The sequence below is a fragment of the Diospyros lotus genome, chromosome 2 (genome assembly GCF_014633365.1).
Source record: "Diospyros lotus cultivar Yz01 chromosome 2, ASM1463336v1, whole genome shotgun sequence".
NCBI classification, from domain to species: domain Eukaryota; kingdom Viridiplantae; phylum Streptophyta; class Magnoliopsida; order Ericales; family Ebenaceae; genus Diospyros; species Diospyros lotus.
This window is the reverse complement of record NC_068339.1, coordinates 21,706,667-21,731,062: the sequence shown is the minus strand read 5'-3', so window position 1 is coordinate 21,731,062 and position 24,396 is coordinate 21,706,667.

The following is a 24,396-nucleotide window of genomic DNA, read 5'->3' as shown; positions in this document are numbered from 1 at the left end:
CAAATTCTCATTTCCACTTACTCTTCATTCCATAAGCAAAGAAAAATATTTTCAACCCTCAATTAATTAAAACAAAAATTTTTGAACCCAAAATAAAATACCCAAAAACGTCTAAACCCCCTAACGAGTCGTTACAAACACAAAATGTCATTTCCTTTCATTTCAGTTTGAGCCGACCGTACCTTAATGCTACTCTTCATTTTTACAGTCTCTCTCCCAGACCGAGGTGTATGGGTGCACTCTTGGAAAAGCAGCGGTCCCGGCCCGTACTCTCAAACCCTTATGCGAATGTATGATCAATAATATCATCGTGAACATATGCACATTTCATCATCACTACATGTAAATGCAATCTACATGACATATTCACATCAAGACATGACAACATGATAAAACCATTTACATCAAATTGGGTTTTGGGAAACCACTTTTAAATCAAGCATTTTCATAAAATTAAATCCAGTTGAGAAGTACCACTTACCTCATACGCATCTCATAACATCTCGATTCTTGTACCAGGCTTCTAACGTGCTCACTTCGAACATCATCATACCCTGGCCATCATATTTATTCAATAAATCAATATTCTATTTCTTTCATAATTTCCTCATAATTTTCCTCTATTTCTTCCTATTTTACTCAATAATTCCTTAAACAATTTCCTCACTAAATATTTCCTCAATAACCCAAACTAAATATTCCTCAATTATTTCCTCAAATAATTCTCTATAACAACTCATACAATAATATTCCTAATTTATTGAAATTTTTAAGGAATTTTTACTTACCTTAACTTAGCCTTTTAGGCTGTCTTGATATGCGTGACATGCCTTGATTTTCGTGCATCGCCTCAAAACTCATACTCGAATCGTTTTTCTCACCATAATCTTCAAAATATTATTTAATATCCATTCACTACAAAAAAATTGATTTTTTGCGGCGGTTCTAAAAACCTTCGCAAAACATGGTATTTTGCGGCAGTTTTGAAACCGCCGCAAAATATGATTTTTGCAACGGTTTCCTTAAAATTTTGCGGCGGTTTCATAAAACTGCTGCAAAATTCAGTAAAACATGTTTTTTTGCGGCGATTTTTAAAAAATCGTCACTAAATTTATAAAATAATTAAATAATAAAAAAATTAAATTCTTTTTCACATAATAATTTAAAATTAAAATTAAATTAACATTTACGGCGATTTTCAAAAACTGTCGCAAAATTTAAAAAAATTAAATAATTTAAAATTAAAATTAAATTAACATTTGTGGCGGTTTTCAAAAACCGCTGCAAAATTCAAAAAATATTAAATTTAGCGGCAGTTTTTGAGAAACCGCTGTTAAATTTAAAAAAATTAAAAATAAAATAAAATAATTCATTAAAAAATTAAATTTAGCCTCGATTTTTGAAAATCGCCGCAAAATTCAAAAAATATTAAATTTAGCGGCAGTTTTTGAGAAACCGCCGCTAAATTTAAAAAAATTAAATAATTTAAAAATAAAAATAAAATAAAATAATTCGTTAAGAAATTAAATTTAGCGACGATTTTTGAAAACCGCCACTAAATTGAAAAAAAATATTAAAATTAAAATTAAATAAAAATCTAAAATATTAAAATTCATTATTTTCAATAAAAATTAAATTTTGCTTAAGAAAATAATTAAAAATTAAATAAATATAAAATCTTAAAAATAAATATAAAATTGCATTTAAATTAATAGCAAAATTCATTAAAAATATAATTTAAAAAATAAAAATAAATTTAAAAAAATTAATATATAAAATTTTAATAATTTTTAAAAAATATGTAAAATCTTCTTTTTTATTTTTAATAAATTAATTTATTTAATTTAACTCAATTAATTTATTTTTAATTTATTCTATTATTCTTTTAAAAATAATCAATTAATAAATATTTTTAATATATATTAAAAAATATGAAATATAATTCTGGAAATTAGTTTTTAGATTAATATATAATATATATATGTGCATATATGTTAAGGAGTTCTTTGCAGATCAGGCAATTCGTATGTGCGCCTGCGCACAAGAGGTTTTGGGTTCGAAACTTGGGGAGAGCATGCTGGGATTTAATTTCTAACATCGCCACGTGGTGCGCAAGGGCGGGGCGGGCTGGCTTGTGCGGGCCTTAAAAAAATTAAATTTTTTATTTTAGCGGCGGTTTCAAAATCGCAGCTAAAATTAACAATTTAATTTTTTTTATTAATTTTAGCAGCGGTTTTGAAGCCGCCGCTAAAATTAAAATTTTATTTTTAATTTTTTTAAATTTAAAAAAAAATAAAATTTTAATTTAGCGGCAGTTTCAAAACCGCCACTAAATATTATCGTAACCGCCACTAAATTACTTATTTAGCGGCAGTTTTTAAAATCGTCGCAAAATTTAAAATTAGCGACGATTATTCCAGCGATTGTTAAAAATCGCCGCTAAACGCTCCACGGTGACTGACTTAGCGACGGTTTTCAAAACTGCCGCTAAAATACTTAGCGACTGTTAAAAATCGCCACTAAATACAAAAAAAAATCGCTATTAAATACTGATTTTTTTATAATAATTTTCTATTTTTCTAAAATTTTTGGAAGCTTCCTCACATTTTTCCCTTATTTTTTCTTTCTTTTCTTTTCTTTTCTTTTCTTTCTTTCTTTTTCTTTTCCTTTTCTTTTTTTTTTTTTTTTCTTCTTAAACCTTTCTTCTTCTTTGCTTCTTCAATGAACCAGCGCCTGCAACTCCTTCTTCGCGAACCAGCCATGCGCACACCAGCTCCGCCTCAGCCTGCTCGGACTTCCCTCACAGCTCGCCACCGGTCGCTCCAGCGGCCCCCACCATCGCGGCATCAACGCGCCTCGCGAACCCGCCTGCGCGCAGCCGCTTCGCGTCGGCCATGGCTGACCTCGAAGCTTCTGATTGCCCTGCCGCGGCCGTCCGATTACTCGCTGGTCAGCTCCGTTGCGGCCTTCCTCGCGCACTGCCCGGCCATGGCCGCTTGCTGCTCTCGGCATTGCTCTCTTCCCTCTCTCTCTGATTCGGCCCTCTCCCGAGCCCTCTTATCTCCTTCATTCGAACACTCTCTCCCTCTCTCATTTCTTCTTTGATTCGGCTACTCCTCTCGCTGCAACTCTCGGTCGAGCTCTCTGGACAGCCATGGCGGCTGCAAGCTTTTCGGCCATTGCTTCAATTTGATCCTCCCATCTCCTCAATAGCTTCTCCTATTTTAGCTAAAGGCAACTTGGGCACCACTCTTCCTCCCGACAGATCTCTGAATCCCTCTGCAAATTTCCTCAGCCCAATGCAACACGCTCCTTCATGCGCGCAGACCACAATCTGGAAGCGCTACCTGATCCTCACGCGTATATACATATCTATATATATATATATATTGTATATGTCTCACATTAAATCCCAATCATTCCTCCATATTACACATTTAAACCCCACCACTTCTCTTTAATTGCACTTGAGGGTTTTAATAATTGCACTTCGACCCTCTAACATCCAATTAAATTGCAATACGATGCTTCCAATCCAAAATTAATAACTTTAAATATACTCAATAAGGACGATTTTGCTGGGTTCAGTTGACTTCCTGAAAGTCTTATACGGCAATTCAACATTTTAACCTCAATCACAGCTGTATTTTTAATTGTACCGAAAATCATCTCAATTCTAATTTCTTTTACTTCTATAAATCATATCTCGGAATGCTCATCAGGACCATGCTATTTTTTTTTTGACAATTACACTCCGGGACATTCCCTTCAGTCGATTCGGGAATTTATTTTACTATCCGGTCAATTTTTAGTATTCTAAACTCACTTAAATTACATGACAAGCTTATGCCAAAATGGGGTCTTACAAAACAGATCTTGTTTTTCTACAAGCTTCCCCATGTTTAATGAAAAACAGGTAAAAGTAAAAGATAATTAGTCCACAATTTCTCTGTCCATGTCTAATTGATTCTTTTTTTACGTGACCTAATTGACATTTTTATTGTGTGTGATCAGCAAGTGTTGTGTTGTAAAATGTTGAAAAATATTTTTTTGAGTTAAAATACAATTATACATTTAATTTATTTTTATCTTTGACTTGAATTTAAATGTAAACATAAAAGTTGTTTAAATTATGTTATAGCAATGATAGGAATCGGTCACTCTAATAATACCTTAGCATACATAAGGGGTCATAAGCATAACTCATGTGATTGCTCATTCTACCCCTTCCTATCTTTGAACTAAAAAAACTACCAAATTATGAATCATTTGCAATGCTACCAATAGCCAACTGCCATTGCAAGCACCAAAGTGTTGTCATTCTGTGTTAATTTAATCTGTTCATTTCGATGTGAAAATCCTTTATAGTCGAGACCCCATAACAAACACTCATCTTTTGTGTTCTCTACTATTACATATAATAGCTAATTGCTAATTGCACACTGAGAAAACAAAAGTAAACAAAAGCTTGGATTTCTAGCAAAACAAAAGTAGAAAGCTAATTGGTAATAGTAATTATTAATTTACTTTATGATTTCTAGCAAAATAAATTGGTATCATACATAACCACACCCATAAAATGTGACACCAAAACACCTTTACCTCAACTAATCCTCAAATCCACCATTTTGTCCACAACATCTATTCATTGAGACAAATGTATGTGCATCATAAATTAAAATTACTAAATCTATTCATTGAGACAAATTAATGTGTATCATAAACTTTATTTATTAAAGTGTATGTTAAACTTACGGAGGCCACAACTGAACTGGCAACTGCAGAGGTGGAGGAACGGCCGGAGGTGGAGGATACGCACGCCGGAATTAAACGCGACACACCAAGGACCTGGAGGTTTCACGCGATGGAGAGACAGCGAGGATTCACAAGCTGAATGTGGGGAGGAAGAGAGAGACTGTTGGTATTTTATGAAGAAAGAAGAAAAGGGAAAGGAAAAAAACAGCAAAGCAAAAGTTACATATTTTATTCAATCGTAAACTCCAATTTATACAACTAAAATGTAAATTGAAATGAGCATAAAAAGAAGAATAATATGGCATAATATCCAGCTAAAACAACTAACAAACAATATCATATATTTGCTAATTTATTGATTATGGATAATCCTAATTTATTTTGACTTCTTCAAATCACATCAGCAGCTACTAAGTCAAAATTCAACACTCCTCCTTGACTTTGAGGCTGCAAATGCAAATTTTAAATTTTAACATGTCTTAGATATATGCATATGGTCATTTTATGATTTATGGTTATGAGGCATAGGTATGGTTATGGGGGCATTTTATCGTTTATGGTTATGAGGCATAGGTATGGTTATGGAGCATAGGTATGAATATGATTTTGAGTAGAGTTAGAATAACTCCTCCTCATCCGGTTTTCTATTCATTGCTGCTTTAACTTCATTTTGTTGTTGATTTTTGCATAGCACACTTGAATATTCTATCACATCCTGGTACTCAGCATCACCCGTTGCTGCATTAGCTTGACCAGCATTGATTAAGACTGCATGTGCCACTGGTGAAGTCTCTAATGCTTTTTTGTAGTATATTACTGGAGCTGCTGCAACTACATTTGTCGTGAAAGCCCTTGCAGCTACTACATCTACATCACAAGTAACAAGTGCAAGATCAGGCTTTTCTCCTTTGGCATGCAACCCAGCATACATTCCCGCAGCTTTGAATCCCTTCGTAGTTGTTACTCCACCGGGAATCTGCTTCCACGGCCCTTCAGGCAGAAATATTGGCGATGAATCCATTTAAAATGGTTTGTAGGGTTTTGTGTATTATGTAGGATAGGTGAAACATGTTTTGAGTTGTATTTTGGCTCACTCAATCTCATAGGTCCCACAAGAAGAAGGGCTCTGATACCATTTGTTGGTATTTTATTAAGAAAGAAGAAAAAGGAAGGGAAAAAAATAGCAAAACAAAAGTCATATATTTTATTCAATCGTAAACTCCAATTTATACAATTAAAATGTAAATTAAAATGAGCATAAAAAGGAGAATAATATGGCATAATATCCAGCCAAAACAACTAACAAACAATATCATATATTTGCTAATTTATTGGTTATGGATAATCCTAATTTATTTTGACTTCTTCAAACCATATCAGCAGCTACTAAGTCAAAATTCAATAGAGACTAAGAGAGAAGGGCTTCGCACGCTAGAGACGTCAGATCCTGACCAGGGGAAGGTAAAGAGACAGAGAGAGGCTGGCGGTGTTGGGGACGTCGAAAATGGTGGTCTTTGCTGAAGAAGGCGATAGAGTGGGAGGTCGAGGTCGAGAGCGAGAGGGAGAGACAGCGAGGCTTCGCACGCCGAAGGTGGAAAGGGAGAGAGAGAGATAAGAGAGAAGGACTTAGCACGCTGGAGACGTTAGATCCAGACCAGGCGAAGGTGAAGAGACAGAGAAAGGTTGACGGTGTTGGGGATGCCGAAGATAGTGGTCGTTGCTAGAAAAGGTGACAGAATGGGAGGTCGAGGTTGAGGTCGAGAGCGAGAGGGAGAGGGGGAGGTCCGAGGGAGAGAGAGCCCTAATTGTGGGTCTCCTAATTTAGGTGGGAATTCAAAATAATTGGGCAAATAATTATCCTTCAAATTCTCGCAAGAATTTGATGATAATGTCGCAATAAAGTCACGTTATCGATCAAATTATCAGCCAGATTAACTATGTAGCATTATCCCAAATAATTTGGGCATGTCAGGGGAGGCCACTGCCCCACGCATGACTCAATTTGCCCAACCCATGACTCATCTCAGTGGAGGCCACTGGCCCACGCATGACTCAGCCATTTTATTTAGGATGATATTTCTTGTTTAGAAAGCGACAGGACCGACCGTATAATGAGCAAAGATCAATCATCAATGTGACGTACCTTACACTTCGTCACCGTATTAAAAAGCGACGGGAGAAACACTGCAACTGCATCAATCCCTTGCAATGCAGATTCAGCATTGCAATAATTTTGCATGATGCCGACAGATAAAAGACAAAGTTCAGACAACTGATATAATTTTTAAAATTTTGATGGTTAATTTATAAAATTTTAAATTTTTAATAAATCTACTAAAATTTATTTATTTTTATCAAGAATCTTATTTCTATGAAATCTTTTATGAGAAATAAAATAGAAACGAAATATTTTTATAAACCCAATATTTTAGATAAAATTATAATGCAAAAGATAAAAACATATTTTTATTTAATTTTTGTTTTCTTGCATTACTAAATGGATGATGTGGCAAATTAGTAATAAAGCATATATGATATGAATGATATGGATTTCATCGTATCTATTGACAATCTATTATAACAAAATTTGGTCATTTTAAAATTCTGAATGTGTCTTGAGTAATTTTAGAAAGTTTAAAGATTCATTTTAAACAAATTTTAAAGTTTAAAAGATGACTAAGTCAAAGAATTAAATTTTGAGAGGTGTGGAATCAATTTATCTTAAAACTTTTATCTCTACACCTCAATTATAAACTTTTTATACTTATTTTAATTTAACTAAAATTAATTAAAAAAAAGACTATTTACACCATATGAAGACTTCATTTCATGTGATTTTTGCGAAGAAGACCAATTGATTATTGGATAATTTTCTCAATTGAAATATACAATTGGACTCTAATTTCCTAACATTGTTAAAAAGGGTAACTTATTTATAAAAAAAAAAAAAGTAACTTTTCTTTTAGAAAAAAGAAAAGTCCATAATTTTTAATTTTTACATGTTAAAAATTATTTTTTTATAATTTTGTTAAAAAAATAATAGTTATTTAATATAAAAAATAGTTCAAATATAATACAAACAAATATAAACAATAAACATAAGTTTCATAATACATTCAAACAAATAAAAACATAAAGTCCATAATGTATTCAAACAATCATCAAAATTCTATTATTTTTACATGACTTAATAATTGAAAACAAACAATAAATTTAAAAAATAAAATCAAACATAATACAATTTATAAAAGTTTATTCAATTCATCATTCTTGTCTCTATAGAGAAATTAACATCTTCACCAACAAGTACAGGCTCCAACTCTAGTTCATATCTAGGGGAGAAATTAGCAAACTTGAGAACACTCACATCTTCCATATTCCCAAATTCATCTCTATCTACATTCCATATCTTTGTCTTTTCATCATAATATTAGGAGATACTCTTTGATAAAAGATGAAGATTGTTAAGAATAAAGACCAAATTCTTTGTGTAACATCCCGCATCGGGGGACAGAAATGACCGAAACAATTTATCCTGGTGGGCTTACGGAACTTCCCAAGGGTCACTTATCCTTAAACTTTCCTAGCTCAAGCACGCTTAACCCGAGAGTTCTTTGCCTACATTCAGTTTAAAAGGTATCCAGCTGGTATTGTTTCATTTCTTACTTATTCTTGATATATACTACCCTTCTTTGGGCTCTTGGGATATTACATTCTCCTTCCTTGAGCACATGATGTTATCGTCATGCGATCTTACAATTGGTCACAGCTCTCCCCCATCCAGTGTCCTCGATCCAATACCCCCAACCTTGGGCTAGTACATGGTCCCCAATCCAGTACTCCCAGCCTTTAGCTAGTACACAGTCCCAACACATGGCCCGGGTCGACTCTAATATCACCTGTAATATCTCGTATTGAGCGATAGGAAGGACTGAAACAACTTACCCTGATAGGCCTACGCAAACTTCCCAAGAGTCATTCATCCTTAAGCTTCCCTAGTTCAAGCACGCTTAACCTGGGAGTTCTTTGCCTACATTCAGCCCCAAAAGTATCCAGCTGGTGTTGTTTCCTTCCTTACTTATTCTCGATATATACTACCCTTTTTTGGGCTCTTGAGATATTACATTCTACATATCTTGAAGTTAATTTATTCTTTCTAAATGAATGAATAAATACTTCAATTTCTTTCACAACAAGATGAAAAAGTAGGTTGTTCAAGCATTTTAAAAGCTAACTTTTGAAACAAAAAAGCACATGAACCATGGTATGCCCACCACTTCCTAGTTTATGCGTCATACATGCTTTGGATAGAATCATAATCTCCAAATCGCCTATTTTTGAGAGAAAAATCAGTAAACTCATCCTTAGCAATAGTACGCTCATCTTCATTAGGAAAAATTCTCTTAAAACACTTCATTCTTTCTCTGGAGATCTCTCCATCTATGTGTGGAGGCATTCTACATTCTCTCTCTTGAAGTCATTTATCACTATAATACATTCAAAAGACAAAATAAATAAATTTTTAAAAATAAAAAATAAGTAATACATAGAGTGAATTAGTAAGAAATGGATATTGAATTTGAAAATTATCTTGGGTTCAATGAATGAGCTGGGCAATGTAATGGAGTGCTATGTTTTGTCCAACGAGTAAAAAGAATACGATGAATGACATGATAAAATGATAAAAAATCACTTGGTAGCTTTCCTTCATGATCATAAATAACCATCTTTATCCTCCAAATCATAGAATCCCACATCTCATAAACCAAACAAAGGTATGACTTGTTTGTATCACAAACTCTAATCATATAATAAATAGATGCTGTGAAAGCAAGAGAATGTAATTAATTTTTTCCCACCAATCCTCATTCACAACCAATTTGCGAACAAATCGAATTTTTTCTTGGTTATCATCTCGATATTGTTCCCATCTATCATTCATAACCATTGCTTCAAGTGCACATTTAAAAAGTTTAAATCTTTTAAGCATAACAACAATAAAAGCAAATCGAGTGTCAACAACTACAAGCAACTTCAAAGAACTAAAGTGATTAAACATTGCTAATCTCATTGCATGATTCAGTATAAATTTTTTTATGACCAAAGCATCCCTATGAATTTTAGTGATCCAATAACACTCATCATATTTCTCTTGATTACTTTCTAAATTCCTACTTGCACATATATTCTTCAAAGCAAGATTGAGTGTATGGATAACACAAGGAGTCTAATAAATATGTGGAAACACACCTTTAGTGATTTTCCCAGCTCCCTTGTAATTAGCAGCACTATCAGTAATGATCTGTACAACTTTTTGATCACCAACTTCATCTATTACATCTTTCATCAAATTAATAATAAATTGTTTATCTTTTATTTCACCTGAACAATTCACAGATTTAATAAAACATTGAATCATTTTCAAAAATAATAATAAAATTGATTGAGGGCCTTCTTTGTGGGTCACTCCAACCATCAGTAGCAATGCTAACACCTTTTTCTGACTAAGTGCTTTTAATAGGTTCCAATAGTTTTTTAACAATTAACTTTTCTTATTGAAGTAATATGGTCCTAAACTTATTATAACCCAGAGACACATAACCACCCAATAGATGCATAGCAACAAATGAATAAGAACTCAAATAATATGGGTTTCTAGCAAGATTAAAAAGCAAACTCCCAATATAGAACATTCTACCAATCTCAACATCTAATTGTGCTCTACTTTGCATGTTAAAAGCTCTAGCAATAGGTGAATCAATGGTTTTTCTTTCTTTAATTGTTTTAAAACTCTTGGTTTATGTACAAACAAAGAAGGTTCTAAATAAACACTACTAGTCGGTAATGGAACTTACTTAAGTTGTAAATTTGACAGTCTTTTTGCAACTTTTCCTTCAACTTTTTTCATCTCAAATAGAATTTTAGGCCTCACATTTTTACAAGAAGTAATCTCTTTTCCACTGAGATTTAATAGATGAGCCTTAACTCTTGTGTATGTCCCGAATTTTTGTAAACCATAAAAATTACAAGTCTATTTCCAACTACCCCCTCCTTCTCCCATTTTCTCAATTTTAGTCACATATTTCTATAATAGACTATCTTCTTCATCCTTATTTTTTGATGCAACACTATTGCTAGATCTTGAACTTGAAGTTGAATGAGCCATATGACCTATGAGATTTAAAAAACACCAGATGATATGGAATTAATAAGTGTCATATCATTTATTCATCATTTACTAACTCATAAGTTGACACCATTAGGTCAAAGTTTCCTATGAGCTGCAAAATTAATTTTATAATCTTCTCAGTTCACTACAATTTACAAATATTTGAGTTCTGGTAACGAGATTAGATTATTATATCATACTACAACTGTCACATTTGATCCGATATACAAAATTTATAAAATACCATTTCATGAATGAACATGAAAGACTATCCGGAGAAAAGAAAATTTAAAGATGTGGTTAAATGGAATTGGTCATTGGTATGTAAATATACATAAAAATATAATGTAATGGTATATATAAATATAACTTCATGCACTCCATCAGTTGCCATTGCTCAAATAAATAAAGAAACACACACACACACACAAATAAAGTAACACACATTAACACACACAAAGAATATTATCTCTAAAATAACTATAAGTTCATGCAATCCATCATTTGCCATTTCGGCAACTTGCCAATGCCCAAATAAATAACTGCAGAATCATAAGATGGGTGGAGAATTTAATACTAATTAATGCATGAACATAGAAAGTGGGGGTTACTTATAGAAGGATTTGAAGGAACGACCCGTGTTCGACAGTGAAAGAGCTGGAATTGTCGAATTGGAAACTGGAAGTGAGTGGTGCCGGCGATTGTCGTCGAACAAACCAAAATAGGAAGCAACAAGGGCGATAAGGAATTATCGGTGATAGAACTAGAAGGGAGGGAGCAAGGGAACGATGAGGATTTCTTCAGAAGACAGGGAACGTCGGCAAGGGAGAAGGAAAAAAAATTGCTAAAAGAAGAAGAAGAATGAGGAGGATAAGAAGAAACCAGACTAAAATTAGGAAAAAGGGAAGAAGAAAAAGAATCAAGAAAGAAGGAACTTCGGGATCCGTGCGTGGGATGGCGCTAAGTGCTAGAATTGCGTTTCTAGCTTGATACACATTTTCAAAAATTCTGTAAATTGCGAAACGGTGCCGGCACTACAAAAAATTCATTATTTAGAGATGATTTTTTTTTTTTTTGCATTTAGCAGCAGTTAAAAACCGTCGTTAAGTAATTTATTGGCGGTTTTAAAAACCACCGCTATATCAGCCGTTGCGGAGCATTTAGCGATGATTTTCACCAATCGCTGGAGTAACTGCCGCTAAGTCATATTTTTTGTGCCAATTTCAAAATCGTCGTTAAATAAGTGATTTAGCTACAGTTTTTAAAATATTTAGCGGCGATTCTAAAACTACCACAAAAAATTCAAAAAATTTTAAAATTCAAAAAAAAATCAATTTCTACAAGCCTCACGTGTGCACGGCTAGGCCGCGCGCCCATTCGCCCACCAGCGTGGGCTCACGTGAGGACAAGCGTGCCTGACCCCTGCGTCGCATGTATGCGCGCCACGTGGCGACTTCCCTTTCCCCTTCCCCAGACTCGAACCCGGAACCTCCCATGTGCGCATACACGCACAAAACTAGCTGAGCTGCGAAGCCTTGTTATTAAATTTTCACGCTTATAAATTATATACTAATACAACAACTATTTTCCAGAATTATAATTTATATTCTTTACTATAAATTGAAAAACATAAATTAATTGATTATTTTTTAAAAGAATAATGGAATAAATTAAAAATAAATTAATTGAATTAAATTAAATTAATTAATTGATTAAAAAATAAAAAAGAAGATTTTATATATTTTTTAAAATTTATTTTTAAATTATTAAAATTTTATATATTAAAATTTTGTTAAATTTCTTTTATTTATTTAAAATTAATTTTTTTAATGAATTTTGCAATGATTTTTCAAAACTGCAGCAAATGTTATTTAATTTAATTTTTTAATTATTTAATTTTTTTTCAAAATTTAGCTGTGATTTTTTGAAAATCGAAGCAAAATTAAATTTTTTAATAAATTTTGTGGCAATTTTTCAAAATTGGCACAATTGTTATTTAATTTTAATTTTTAATTATTAAATTATTTGTTTAATTTAGCAATAGTTTTGAAAAATTGCCTCAAATGTTATTTAATTTTAATTTTTAATTATTAAATTATTTTTTTAATTTAGCGACGATTTTTAAAAAACTGCTGCAAAATTAAATTTTTAATAAATTTTGCGATGGTTTCGAAAAATCGCCACAAATGTTAAAATATTTTTATTTTTAATTATTTAATTATTTTCTAAATTTAGCGGAGATTTCCCTAAAACTACTACAAAATTTAATTTTAATTTTTAATTATTAAATTAGTTTTTTAAATTTAGTGGCGATTTTTTAAAAATCGTCGTAAAATTAAATTTTTAAATAAATTTTGTGGCGATTTTCAGAGTGTTTCACAATTTATAGAAATGGCCCAAAAATCGTTTCTTGGTCCTTGTTTGCCTTTTCAAAATGGGAAACGATTCAAAAATATCAAAACGACATCTCCGAGCTGTTTTCGTGTTTTAGAGACTCATTCTCCACTTCTCTCTTTTTTCAAGACTCCTTCTCCACTTCTCTCTTTTTACAAAAGAGCCAAGTTATTTCATAACAGTTTATAGAAATGGCCTAAAAATCATTTCTTGGTCCTTTTTTGCCCTTTCAAAATGGGAAACGATTCAAAAATATCAAAACGACATCTCCGAGCTGTTTTTGTGTTTCAGATACTCCTTCTCCACTTCTCTCTTTTTACAAGACTCCTTATCCACTTCTCTCTTTTTACAAAAGAGCCAAGTTATTTAATCTCTAACCCCTCATTCTCTCTCTCCTTCTATATATCATCATTAAAACCCCAATGACTGTTGATAGTTTGTCCTTAATCTAAGCAACTCGTGAAGTTAGAAAATGAAAACTGATAAGATTATCAAAGGATATAATTAGTTTTCATTTATTAACTAAAAATGAAAATTTAACATAAAAACTTAAAAAAGAAATAAAAATGAATTACTCTCACAAAAATACCCTTAATTGTGAAAAATGCCAACTTAGGATACAAATAATTCTCAATTCAAATATTTTTTTAATAAATTATTAATAATACCATCAATTACTATCAAGACAAAAAAAAAAAAAATCTATTTTAATTATGAAAAATGACCACTTAATATAACACTACATGGAGTCAGTTGTGCTTAACCCCAATCCCCCATCAATTACTATGAAGACAAAAAAAAAAAAAAAAAAAAATCTATCTTAGTTATGAAAAATGACCACTTAATATAACACTACATGGAGTCAGGTGTGCTTAACCCCAATCCGCCCCCCCCTCTTTCTCTCTCTCTTTCTGCATTATTACAAAAGTCTAAGCAGACATCATCAAATAATGGAGCCACTTGCCTTGTTGGATCAAATTCTTTGGGAGCAAAAGGTGAAATCTCTCACCCTGGAGGCCCTGTAACTCAGCCCCAAAATTTTTACAAAAGGGTTAAATCACGAAATCCAGAGCCAAGGTTCAAACACGGGACCTACAACTGACTATGTAGTAGTCTACAGTCCAAAACCTCTTTGGGAGCAACTCGTGCTCGTCCTCAACCATTGAGCTATGCCCGTGGGGGCAAATTCTTGACAACTAGGGTGGAGGATATTTAAGTAAGGGGGAATAATTATAAAAAATGTAAAATTCAAAATTATATAGCAATTATTTATATTGATAAAAAATATTATAATATAACGTCAAAATATCATATGAAATATCATTATAGTATTTTTACATAAACTTTAACACATCTTTCTAAAAAAATTATTTAATTTTAAAAATAAAAATATTATACTTACATTTAGATTTTCACAAAATCATAAATACTCTCACCTAGTTTTCATATTCTAAAACCACTGCATATTTTTTTCCATTATCAATTGTATCAAATGTTTCCTTCTCAATATAAGTAATTAACCAAATAATCATTCATCCAATATTGATCATCAATTCGACTGCACAAGCGATTCTTAACAAGATTCGTAGCAGATAAAACTCTTTCAAGGTAGCAACAGAAAGAATAAAAACTAACTTCGCAAGTATATAAATCAATAGATATGCAACATTTTTTTTCATTTGGACTAATTTATTTGCAAAACAACCATTACCTTTCAAAAATTCATTATCAGACTGCACATCAATTATATAAGTCTCCAACTGATTTTAAATGTCATAAGATCAACTTTAGAAAATTTTAATGAATAAAACTAAACAAGACAAACCAACTTATCCTTATCAAAAGCATGAAAAAAATTATTTGGATTCAAACATGCCACATAAAGAAATTTGTATATGTGAAACGACTGTTGAGCTCATGAAATTATTTATACATCACCTAATAAAAAGATTCAACTCTATAATGATACATATTAATATAATGTTCATCATTACGCCTCGAGCACCCTTAAACAATATAAACATTATTCATATTCGGAATTATAATTTCATATTTTTCATAATAAGAGTTACAATCTCATATTTTTTACAAAAAGATGAAAGCTCATTAAGTAATAATTTTCATCTATCATCCCTCATTGTTCATTGTTTGGATAATTTTTTCATCCATCAATATTTCTATTTAAATAATTTTTAATAAATTATTAATAATACCATCAATGACTGTGCAGACAAAAAAATATATCTTAACTAAAAAAATGACCACTTAATATAATACTCCATGGAGTCAGTTGCGCTTAACCCCAACCCCACACTCTCTCTCTCAATAATGGAAGAAAGCCAACTGCATGAGAAGATGGAGTAGAGGCTCCATGAGGCAGCCCCTCAAGGGGACACGGCCTTGTTGAATCAAATTCTTGACAACGACCCATTGAAAAAGCTGAAGCTAGACAGCTTTTGGAAAAAGAATTTTTAAGTTATTTAATTTTTAATATATAATTTTATAATTATCTAATATATAATTTTATAGCTATCTTTAATTAGCATTAAAAGAGTTTAAGAAAATATTAACATGACTAACAATATAAATGGTTAAATAACACAAATAATCATTAAATTTTACATAAAAATACAAAAATAATCATTAAATTTTATATTAAATTACAAAAAATTATTAAAGTTTATATTAAAATATAAAAATATTGACATTTTGTTAATTTTTTTATTTCTAGGGAATTCAATCACTGCACGCACAACACATCCGTCTTGATTTCTCTAGGGTTTTCTCTCCCTTTGCGTTGGCTTCGTTCCCTTCCTCTTCGTTGCCATCCACCGCCGAAGAAGACCATCTCCGACTTCCCGTGACTCGCCATCCACCGCCATCCATCTTCGACTTGGGCTTCGTCGCCATTTCCACAAAAGACCAGCTCTGACTTTGTTTTCGTCACCATCTCCGTAGAAGACCATCTTCGATTTCAAGTTTCACACCACCAGTGCATCTTCATCTTCTTCCACGGTAAGGTTTTCGTCCTTATTTTGTTCTTATTTCTATAGATCCGGCGAGCGATCTTGGTATTTGTCCACCGATCTTAGTTTTTCTCTTTGTTTCAGTGAACGATCTTGGTCTTCGACCATCGATCTGGAGTCTTCGTCCACCGAAAGCGATCTTGTTCTCTGTTTCAGCGAGTGATCTTGGCCTCTATTTCAGTGAGCGATCTTCGTGTTTGCCATCTCCGTCGAAGTCGACCTCTGATTCTGACTTGCAAATTGTCGTTCATCCTCATCGCCATCTTCGTCCATGGTAAGCTTTCTGGCCTAACCCGATCTGGTTTTCGGTTTATCCTTCATCTAAATCTAATGGGCAATTTTTGTACTAAAAATTTAGGGTTTCTTTGTGACAATTTTTGTACTAAAAAATTATTATTACAAAAAACATCTGTCTCACATTATGCATATAATATTTTGTATAAAAATTTTGTTTGTGTGTGTGTATGTGTGTTGTGGGGGGGGGGGGGGGGGGGGGGGGGGGAGGGGGGAGGGAGGTTGGTACAGTCTATGAACACATGTAAGGTTGGCTCATGCACTCGGTCATAAGGTCCCTTCTACATCCAGGCTTAACAAGTTTCGGGTCTCAACTGATTGGGAGGAACAATTATCATTTTCAAATATCATGTACGCTTTGCCGCCGCCAACCCCCCCCCCCCCCCCCCCCCCCCCCCCCCCCCCCCACCTGCTCCTATTTGTTTCCCTCTTTACATGACTGGAGTTATTCACAGAATTCTCCATTCAGCACCAAGTAAAAGAGGGATGCCACCTTGCTTCTTTGAATCTGGTTCCTTCAAGAAAATTTCGAGTGCTGAAGATAGAGTTGTTGGAGAGAAAGAGGGGGGGAGAAAGAGAAGAAAGCTCTGTTTGGTTAGATTTTTATTTTTGGAGCTTTTAAATTGGGTAGTGTTTAAGCTGTTTATAGCATTTAAATTAATGTGCTTTTAAGCTATCAGTTAATAGTTATGTGTTTGGTTTGAAAAAGCTAAAAAGTTATTATAACTTGATAAAAAAATGAAAATAGACATATTGTTGAATGATGTAAAATTTTACCATTAGATGTTAATAAATTATACATAATTATTAAAAATATATTAATGCAATATTATTATATATGTAATATATAACAACATTATATATTATTATGTATTATATATATACGTACATACACAGACAATGGCAACGGAGATGAGAAAGATGGATGGAGGATATGAGGGTGGGGATGGCAACGGGGAGCTAATAATGGGGCGATGGATAGCCGGTGACGGAGGAGAAGTTGAAGCAAATGGGGGCGATAGCCAATGGAAGAGACGATGGGGCAACAGTCGATAAGGGCGATGACCGACGGGAAGCAGACAATAGGGGTAATGACGATGGCGACCAGAAGAGTTCGGGTGACAAGCGGCGGAAGGCAGAGATTAAAGAAGAAGGGCATGGTTAGAAATTAGCAAAAATGATGAGGTTAAAATGGTAAAATGGTTGGTTAACACGGCTTAGAAATTAGCAGCATTTTGTAAAATCTCCCCCTTTCCAACTTTTGCAAAGGCTGTGGTAGTAGCATTTAAGCTACCTAACTTAAACGCTGATAAGGTGCACCCAAACACCTCACCAACTTTTGCTTAACAGTGATATAACTTATAAATGGTCAAATCGCTTTACCAAACGAAGCCGAAGTGTTTGGATGGGCTGTTACATTGGGCTGCACAAAATCAATTAAATATATTTCCTTCCTAATTGCTCATTTGATCTCCTCACTGCCGTGCTTTCCTTTTAAGTTAACGGTGGGTATTTTAAGTTGACGGTGGGTAAAGTTACCCCAATTAAATGGGGTGCACAAAATTGAATTCCTTTTTAGCACATGGATTTGGCACATCCATCGTCACCATCACTTCATTCGTCCATTCAACTCAGCAAACTTAAGTCGAAACACAGCAAAATTCCTCCAGAATACTAAAAGCTTTCCCATTGTCATCAACTCACCAATTGCACTAATTCGAGAACTCTAATATTGGAGCACATAACAGTTTAGCTCTCTCATCGAGTATATTAAGTTATTAAGAAGTTGTTTGGCTTTCCATTTTTTACATAACTTTTAAACCTTTCTACTTAGGTGGCATTCGTTAACCAAGATATAGAGTGAAAAATATGGGATATGAAAAACATCATAGATAAAAATATTTTCTATTGTGTTTGTTAAATTTTTTAGAATACTTTCTTATCTTAAACTTTCAAGATAAATTTATCAATTTCTTCGTTAAGATAACTTATTTTGAACTTTACAGATAAGTTATCTTGATAGAACCTTAATTTACTCATTTTAACAAACACTACCTTAAAAAGCTAGCTAGCATTTAATGTTGTGTTTGTTAAGCAATATATAAATTGAAAACAATGAGATATAGAAAGCATTTCAGACAAAAATACTTTCCATTGTATTTGTTAAATTTATCTGGCGATCCTTGAAAAATAAAGTCACGTGACTTCTTATCTGGGTTTTTTCAGATAAATTTTTCTCTCTCTCCTCTGGATAAATTTATCTTCGTTCTTACAGATAAAAAAAAATGACGCATGTGTCTTTCTGTGCATTTCAAAAATTTTAACAAATAGTTAGATAAAAATCTTGGAATGCTTCTCAGTCTTGTGTTGATTATTCCATATCTTGGTCCGAAAAGCATTCCAACCTTATCTTGATACAAGCTTATTTTACTCATTTTAACAAATGCTACCCAAGTTGATAACATATTTGGATAAATGTGTTTGAAATTGTCATTTATATATTTATGTGTTTGGTTTGAAAAAAAATGATAAACTTAACAAAAAGATTAAAATGGACATAATGCTGAATAATATAAATAAAATTCATAAATATACTAACTTTTAATAAACATAAATTATAAATTAATGTCTAACTAATAAAAATTCTACCATTAAATGTTGATAAATCATATACAATTATTAAAAAATATATTAATATAATATTTTATGTTAAAATTTAAGTTTTATTCATTAAAAACATTAAATATCTATATTGAGACATTAAAATATATATGTTCAATATATATTTATATATATATATATATACAAAGATGGTGAAGGTAGAAGAAGGGCAGGGCAACGGCGATGGAGAGGACGGATAGAGGACATGGCGACGACGATAGAGGTGATGGACCAAGGGCACGACAACGGTGATAGGGATGGGTTGGAAAATGTGGTTGCCATGGAGAAGATGGAGGTGGCAATGACAATGGAGAGCACGGACGAAGGCTGCGACAAAAATAAGGTAGAGGGATGAAGGAGAAGGATAAGGTTGGGAATATAATTCTTGTTTGAAGACAAAATAATAAATCACTTGGTCAACGAAATAAGTTGGTAACAGTATTTTGAGAAAAGAAACAACATTTAAAAGTTTGTCAACGTTTAAACTCTTTAATTTTTAATAAATGCATAACTAAATAAGTTATACAATTTATAAGTTGAAGGGCTAACTTATAAGCGTTCAAATCGCTAAGGCTTCGTTTGGCTAAGCTTTTTTTTTAGCTTTTAAGTTGGGTAGTGTTTAAAATGTTTAAAGCGTTTAAATTAAGTAATGTTTAATCTTATAATATATTTGGATAAATGTATTTTTAAATTATTAGTTAATAGTTATGTACTTGATTTAAAAAAACTGGTAAGTTATTAGAATGTGATAAAAAGATGAAAATAAACATGTTATTAAATAATACACAAAAATATATCAAATACTCATTTTTAATAAATTTAATTATAAATTACTGTTATATATATGTATATATATGTTAAAATTAATTAAAATATATATTAATACAAATATATGTATATATATATGTTAATATTGTTGTTATATATATATATGTATGTATACACAGACAACGACATAGGAGATGGACGAACATACGACAATGGCAATGGGTAGCAGCTGATAGGGGTGATGGATGGACGGACGACGACAGAGAAGATGGGGGCGACGATGAATGGTGGAGGCGACAGGGGTGGGTGGGAGGCAAAGGGTTGAAAAAGAAGGGTAATGGTTGAAAATTGCTCAAAAAATTGAGAGTAAAATGGTCAATTAGTCTATCAATGCAGCTTATTTGATAGCACTATTTTGCAAAAGCTAGGAGGGGGAAGCTTTTTAAATAAGTTGGGTAGCTTAAAAATTACAACACCAGTTAGCGGTGAAGCCGCCTAGGCAAATAGAGCCTAAGCCACATAGAAGGGAAACTTACCCAGCAGATATCATACTATGCCTGAACCCTATAAATTTCCCACATTTGACATTTCTGCTCCCATATTTTCTAAGTAATGCTTTTGCATATGTAAATTTCCCACATCTGGCCATTAATAAATTATTAATAATACCATCAATTATTGTGTAGATAAAAAAATATATCTTAATTATGAAAAATGACCACTTAATATAACACTGCATGGAGTTAGTTGTGCTTAACCAACCCCCCCCCCTCTTTCTCTCTGTGACGATCCTGAAATTTTCCTTCAACTTAAATTACAATTCACTAATAATCATACAACACACCACAACAGCGGAACCTACAAGAATATGAAATAAACCACTTAGGGGCTTAATTATATATAACAACACAATAACTAGATAAATCAAACAAGCCACAATGTCCGAGCCCTTAATCATAACTCGCACCTCATGGATCTTTTTAGTCAGGATTGCCCTGTACACACAATTATCTGCCACTGGCACGCCAAACGGTTTAGCCACTGCGTCAGCTCCTACACCTGGAATGATGGTAAAAAAAAAAATGAGCCATAAGGCTCAGCAAGCATAATAAATGAATGGAGGTAAGGCTAGGCACAGATCTCCCACACTATAACACATCCCACTATCAACAGGTAAGACAAACCAAAACCAGAAATAATCATACTCGACACAAGCCTCGCTAGTCAAAGTTAATCCAGAAATAAACTACAATCGAGTACACCTCGCTACAAAACAATAACAGGGATGGGAATACATCCCTCACTTAGAATACACCTGTATAAAGTGCAATGCAGCATATGAACATGCCATGCCATACCGTGTAACAAAAAAATCAGTACTCCGCATAAATAAAACAAAGCATATAACAGTCCTTGGGGCCCACATAAGAAATGCACAACCTGGCACCCAAGTCTCGGCATACAAACTTGCCACAGCCATAAGCTGGCTAGCATAAAGTGTAATACCCTAAGTTTTATGAATAAATTTAATTCAATTAAGTTATGTTTAAATAAAGTATGTAATATGATATATATATATGCTTAGTTTAATATGATAGGTAATTAATTCATGTGTATGTCAGAAATTAATTTATTAAGTATGTAGATAATTAATTTATATAAGTGTGCATAAGTAAGTAAATATGTAATTAATTTATATAAGTGTGCATAAGTAAGTAAATATGTAATTAATTTATATAAGTGTGCATAAGTACATACAAGTATATAATTAAGTATATAAGAATATAAGTATACATGGAAATAAATATATAGCTTGCTATATATAATATGTATGTATGGTATGTGCGTATGTATGAATATATATATGATATGCATATAGATATATATACATATATCCGTATATATATATATAAAAAAATCCAAAAAATTCGGATTTTGCAGAAGCAGTGCGCGACCAGAGCATGGTCGCGCCTGCAAACGGCGTTCAGGGAAAATGGGGGACATTAATGGTCGAGATGACCGGTGATATGGCCTCCCAGCCATGTGGGGTTTCGATTGGACGTTCGCGGCGAGGTTTTTGGCTATAAATAGCCGAGTTCGCGCAAGCCCTCTCATCCGAAAAATTCAAAGCTTAGTTCGAGTGTTTGGGTGAGTGTTTGAGGGATTTGTGAGTGGGCTCTTGGTCTTTGAGTCGTGGGCATCGTTTCTGGCCATTTTGGTAGCCAACGGAGCAGAGGAAGAGGCGAATCAAAGCTTCACCGAAAAACGCACAGCTCGCCGAAGCCGAAACTTCGATCAACAATTTGAGGTATTTTTTGTTATTTTTTTTTAATTTTTGAAGCTAAATCAAGTTCAAGGGGTCGGATATGAGGGATTGGGGGTGTGTTTTTCAATCTTGGGGCATCCGAGGCGTCGCCAACGGCGAAATGGCCGCCAGAGAAGATGATAACAGTCGGGCACATGGTTGCACGCGCCCGCGAGTGGGAAGAAGGCGCGTGCCTTCCACGCGCCCGCAAGAAAATAAAAGAAAAGAAAAGAAATAAAAGAAAAATAAAAAAATAAAAGAAATAAATTTTGCAAAAATTTTATTAGGTCTATAATGTTATTTATGATTTATTTTGTGAAGAGTTTTCTGAAAAAATGCTAAATTTATTAATTATTTAAGTAGATTTTCTATTATGGAAATAAAGAAAAATGAGATTTTAATTCCAAAAAATTTCAAGAAAATTTAAGGATATTAGAAGTAATATTTAAGAAATATTAGTGAAGAGAAATTGAATAAAATATAAGATTAGATAATTATTACGTGATCATTATATATTTGGCTATTAGGAAATAAGGAAAAATAGGAAATTAAGTTGGAAAATTTCATGAAAATTCCAGAATAATAGAAATATTATATAAGGGATATTGGTGAAGATAAATTAGATTTTTTGAAATACTAGGTAGTTTTTATGCAATTCTTGAAAAAAAATAAGATTTAGAAATAAAGAGAAATTATGAAAATTATGAAAAATAGTAGAATAATATTCTAAAAATAAGTTTAATGTCTAGGAGTCTTTGAGGGCAAGAAGTAGCCACTTGACATGAATTTCGAGACTGACACGTCTTTCGAGGCGACGTAACTGTAAGTGTACCATTTTGAACTTAGTACAATTATAAATGTTTAATTTTCAGAAATGCTTTTATCATATTGGCATGCTATGATGTGAACCCAACATGTAGATTGCATCGATGATATGACCATGAAATGCATACATTCACGTTGATATTGTTGGTCACACGCATATGAGGCCGTAGGGAGTCTGAACTGGCACCGCTGTCTTACCAAGGGTGCACCCATACACCCCTGCTTCAATAGAGGTAGCTGCTAAAATGGTAGGCAGTAAAAAGGGTGCAATTGACACCTACGAGGTAAGACATTACATGCACGCATGACATTGCATTATGTGCCCTACTTAGATGATTCATCATCTAACTTGGGTTCGCCCCTGAAACATTCAACGTTCCAGTCGGGACTTGCAAAGATGATTCCGAAATCGGTGATGAGTAGTGACATGAGACGTCAAGATGCAAATAAATGTACCATGTTATGTTGTATTATGGATAGTTTAAGAATTTTATACATTGTATTATCATCAAACGCTTATGTATTAACGTTGTAATAAATGCCAAGCCCAATTATTATTATGCATTGTCATGAGCAGGTTCGATTCAGCTTCCGCTTGTAATTATTTTTCTAGTATAGATATCACGTCTAACACTAGATACGATCTTAGGAAATTTTGGGATAAAATATATATATATATATATAGACCAAATTTCCTAAGACATAACACGCCCGAGAAGGCGGGCTGTTACATAAAGCCCATGAGCCCGAGGTTCCCACAACACGATCCATACGGGCCCAAGCTCCAATCACACTCATATATTGGAGTTCCTGAATCATAGCTATCTGGAGTCTAGCTCACACTCATAGCTATCGAGGGTCAACTCCATACCACGATCCACAATCATATACCAAATCAAACAGTAACCATGCAATGCAACAGATAATAAATGCAGTGACTTTTGCAGCAATGACATGATGGTAAGGCCCCCATAAACCAAGCATCGGGCTATGTTACGCCCACATAAGAACTCATACAAGCAAAATGCTCTAAATGCACATGCTCGCCTATTGTACCCAAATCGACACTCAACAGGCCAACTGGGTTATGCCAATAAGCACATTTCCCTGTACATACAGAACATGACCCCCAAATGAATGTAAGCCCAATCCCATGCATTGTTATGTCATGCAATATGCCACATAATGGCAAAACTAGT